Genomic DNA, 5,368 nt, shown 5'->3' on the forward strand with positions numbered 1-5,368 from the left:
ATCTTTTATAAATGGCCATATGAAACAGAAGAGCTGTTTCTAAATAAATGGATAAATGTAGGCCATGAGAATAATGCCACAGCACAAGCCCAGGACTGCCAGCCCAAGACCAACTGATCCCCCAGCCTGTTTGTGGGAAATTACATAACCTACGGATAAGCCATATACAGCTTAACATACTCTGTGACTAAATACAGTCTTACCTCCTCTCAGGCAAACCGACAGAATAAAAGTAGCTTGTACTGCTTTATGAGCTGCCAATAAATCAGTTCAGGAGGGTAGGGGGCAAGACTGCCTGACAGGGGCTCACAAGCCATGATTTCTCTGATCAGGCAACCTCTGGCACGCGATCTGCTGCCCATGCCTCCCCGGACACTGCAACAGCAGTGTTATGTGAGTGCTGTAATCTTACATCAACTGAAAAAGGCCCGACACAGGGTAAAGCATGGCTCCCTTGCCCTGCTCCTCCCTCAGTGCTTATAATTGATGGTAACTGAAACTTGTTAAGTGAGGGCCTGACTCGATGCTGCGCTGAAGTCACTAAGCAGCTCCCACCTGCCCGCACAGGGCTTGGGGTCTGACACCGGTGGCTCCCGCAGCACAATATTCTCCGTGGGGGGACGCAGCACTGCTCCCTGACAACCAGCCTCCCGCCCCAAGCCACCCCACGTCACACCAACCACAAGCAAAAGGGCTGTTCACAGTACAAAACACAAGCAAGAAACTGTGTACAAGCACAGGCGTTGCAGGCATCAGAGGTGCCACCTTTAAAATTTTCCTAACTGCTGAAACTCCTACACTGACGTGCTGCTTTATACCCTAATAGACCAATGCAAACAACGAATGTGGTTCTTTGAAGAATTAGTTTAAAATTTGTTCAGCATAGTTGCTTACAGTCCTAGCAGGACAAAATGTGCTAATTAGTGCTTCTGACACAGCCTCGACAGCATATTTGACTATTCGGAGATGAGGACAGTGAAAAACCCTCTAGAGCACTGTCCTAAGCACAGCTGATCAGGAATTGAATGACTTGCATCTCTTAGGAAAACAATATAGAATTTTTTCTGCTGTTATTGTTCCAGGGTTAATCCTTGTTTGAGCCAACCAGTAATAAAAAAGAGTACAACTTTTTTTGAAGGGATGGACAGAATGATTCAGCTCTGATCACTAACGCCAGCTCCTTCCTATCCTCTAGCTCTACAGCATGTAAATCAGCCATAATGCCAGCCAGGGAGCCTCCGGATCCAAGATTAACCTGAACCACCTTGCACTTTTAGTCATGGATGTTCCTCATTTAGCACCAAACAGTCAGCCACAATAGCAATCACCATTTAAGCAGGAGCCAGAGCCAAGGTCTCTGGCTGAGGCTGTAACAAGTCTTCCCCCGTTTATATGCATCTAAAATTAATTGATTACTTTACACTGAAAAAGTGAACTTCTCATTTCAAGATGTAGTCTTGAATGTAAAGTTCATTCATTTATAGCCGGAAGTGCAAAGAGAGGTAAAGTATTGCAGAGACCTCTATTTTCCTTGGTGAATCCTTGCAGGAACCAGTGTTTATCTGACTGCAAATTCCCAATTGCTTCTGCTTCCAAGCTAATAATAGTAAGTAGGTGAAGGAACAGCAACCATAAGAAATTGTACCTGTGTTATCTGTACCCTAAAAATGCCATGTCTGAACAGCAAAGTGTTATTAGTTTTTCATTCCTTTGCAAGGTTGTGAGGTTTAAATGGAAAATAATATTGAACAATACACTTACACTGATGATGTCACTGTTCCGCTCGGGCAGTCTCCATTCACACCACTATTCAAAGTGCTAGCCACTCTTCTAGTCAGCACAGAGAATACACAAAATATTAGGACACATTTTAAAACGTAATAAAATGCCAGTTAAATAACGTTGTCCCCAAGCCATTTTCTGGCTAACAGTGGATATTCAGATCCCCACACTGTCTGTCTGTGCCCTCAAGTTACAACAAAGACAGACCACAGCATAAGACGCCTGCCAAAGTTGGCAACAAAATAAAAATCCCTTCATTTCTAACCAGCTCACACTCAGTCCAAGACTGATCTCCCCACCACTGAAGAAACTGCAATTTTCCCCACCATTCTCAATTACAGAAATGATACAGCCCTACATGACAGCAACGAAGTCTTTTCCATTTCCTGGCTCTTGTGAAGAAGCAAGAAGTCAACTGATGATCCCAGATTACTTCGTTCTAAGACTGAAATGACAGCAGACATACTGCTGACACCTTGCACAAAGAATTTATGGACCGAGAGAGCTCAAAGTCTTTCAGAACCACAGTCTAAACTTAACTCTGAATTATCCTAAGATACCATACGTGACCATGCTGAGCCAAGTGATCACCTTTCTACAGGTCATCTACAAAAAACCTGTTTGGTATCTTGCACAATGTGTGTGAGTACGGGACTTCCACAAGTGAGAAATTCTCACTGCTGTCTCCTACCACTTCAACCCATCAGCACTCCAAAATTCATTTCAGCAGCGTAACACTCCTGGTTGTGAGCCCTAATGACAACTTATGTCCGTCAAAGAGATTCAGCAGGATATAGAATGATATGGGCACTCTTACCACTGAGATCACCCAACTTGCCTTAAACATCTCTATAAACTTTCAACAAAGAAATCCTGGTATAAGTGTCCAACACACCTGCTTCCAGCTTACCTGTAAGCCAGTTGCCACAAGGTAGCAAGGCACAGAGCAGGCTGCTGTGAAATCTTCAATTCCCTCTGAACTATATCGGCAACAGTCTGCACTGGTAACTAAGCGAAGAGGGATGGTATATATATAACATGAGAAGTCAGAATAGCCTCTTCCCTTTTCTATTACCTCCTTCCCAGTGAAAGATGATGCTAAAAGCTAAACCATAATGCTGTTAGTAGAGCTCTGACACGCCTTTGGTCTGGCTATGACAGTGCTATTCTCAGCTTCCACATCTGTAGTTGCCTTCCAGACAAGAAAAAACTGAGGATAAACAATACAGCAAATTTCTGGTTTTCACCTTTTATTCTGCAAACACAACAATTAATAAAATTCAACACACAAGTACTTTGCTGAAGCTCTTGATTTCCCTACTGAAACAAGTTTTGTCATCGTCTGAAATACAGATCATTTTGTTCATCTAGTAGGCAACTGATGGTGCTATTTTTAAGAAACAAATCTTTTAGTGGAAAAAAAAAAGTAAAATAGAAAATAAACCTTCTATCTGCTGCTGAAAATGGTGACTATTTTCCACTTGTTTGACAGTACAAATGAGCTAAGTTCTTGGGTTTTTGTTAAAAGCAAACTATTCCTCTGTGTACTTGTTTATGAGAAATTTATGATTCCATCAAAAATGCAAATGAGCTCTACAGAAGATACTATAAAAAGACTACAGAACCAAATAATGAATGCCACATTGGTAGAGGGAATTCAAGTTCCTATTAAATGTCATTGGACTTCACCACCATGGCAACAATTAATCGTAAATTATAATACTACTATTACACACTATTAACATAACCAGCTTATTTCAACTATTCCCATTTACTACTATATGTTTTTAGAGAAAAGCATATTGATGCTTCTGTGAACACTGTGTTTTCCTGTATATTTGTGTCTTTATACACCACCAAACCAAATACATGAACAGTATCAGATTTGTCTTCCACCAGCTTATTGCAATGTGATTATGCCAAGACAGACTTCTCAAAAAGTCTGAACTTCATTTCTTCTCATAGCATGTGTTGTTAATTGCAGCAAGTTAGAATTTTTTTCAATGCCTCTTCAAGACTAGTATCAGGAGAGTTCAAAAGAAACATGGAACACAGAATTATAAGATTTCCTTCAGTTTCCCTCTTGTAGTAGACATTTAAAATATTTCTGAATGGAAAAGGGATGTAAACTACATAGTGTTCTGCTAGAAGAAAAGTAAAAGTAGACTACGGTCAAGCTTCTCCATGGAGAGCTTTTTCTTAGGCTGAAATAAAACAAAAGCAAGAGCTGAGAGTAAGTGCAGCTTCCCTTTACGGAGAGGTCACAGGGGAGCAATATGCTTTGCAACACCAATACAGAACACACGCTATGCTGGAATCCACAGACTTGACTGGAATTGCTAAAACAGGCATCACTGTTCCAATGACACTGATCTCTGCATAAGTAAGCACAAAGGAAAGAACAGTGGAAGACTCAATTTTCAAATCAGCAGTGTTCTGGAGAAGCCTGGGAGAAACGTGACCTTGTAACATTCCACAAACAGGCACCATTAACATACTGATGCAAATTTCAGGTCAGTACAGGCTTTTCAATTGGGTACCTTCTGCTATGATTCGCAAACTGCCAAACCTCAAAATAAATGTGTTTATGTAGTCTCATCCATAAAGCCAACAAATCAATGTACTTATTTTTACTGTCTCATTTGAAAAATCCCTTGACAAATGAAGTAACTTTTTTTTCTTTTCCTCTACCTATGGACTGCAATAAATCAGAACTTGTTTAACCCTTAATTCATTTAACCTGATAATTTGTCTACTTGGCATAGCAAATATCTAAATCTCAAGCATGCGCATTGAGATTTGGGTATTTTGAACATAACCGACATGTCAAATGGGCCATTTTATATAAAGTTAAGTTACAAAGTTGTTGTTTTATTGATGCTGTTGCTGTTGAACTTCAAAAATACCCTGAAAATCATTTCCCTTTCTGTCTTAATCAGACACATCATTCCCACAAAACACAATTATCTTTAATATTCCATACAGATCCACTTTCTTCAGATTCCCTTTGTAGGCCTCTGCATAGTCTGGGGGGAAGAAAAGCAGAGAAAAGATAATAAGCTTAAAAGCCTTCAACAATGAATAATCAATCCCTCTGACAGTGCTGGATTCTGCAGAGGTTAGTGCCCAAAAGCAGTTTAAAATCATTTACTAAATTAAGCTGAACTTGTGCTTGCTGCAGACCAAAAGCATGTAATGCAACAGTTACTGTGGCTTAGATGTGCTGTGGTACTTTGATGATGCCTATCACTGAATATGTCAGAGGCTCAGATGTGTCAGAACTTTAGCAATCATGAAGACTCTCATCACACAAAACAAGACTGAAAGTTCAATTGTCATTGCTGTAATTTGGACTGTACAGTGAAAAGTATTTGTGTATTATCATGCACGACTCATTTCTTAACTAATCATTTACCAACATTTCCTAAAGTTACTTGTGTGAATGTGAAGGGGATTACTGTGGTGTGTTAGCATTTCCTATAAAGACTGCATTCCCATCTGGAAATACATGACCATTTTTTCTTCCTTCAGATCAACTCTAAAAATGTGTATTTAACCCCAGCATTTGTGTTTTGAATGTTTCTGT

This window comes from Leptosomus discolor, chromosome Z (assembly GCF_034619465.1).
Source record: "Leptosomus discolor isolate bLepDis1 chromosome Z, bLepDis1.hap2, whole genome shotgun sequence".
NCBI lineage: Eukaryota > Metazoa > Chordata > Aves > Leptosomiformes > Leptosomidae > Leptosomus > Leptosomus discolor.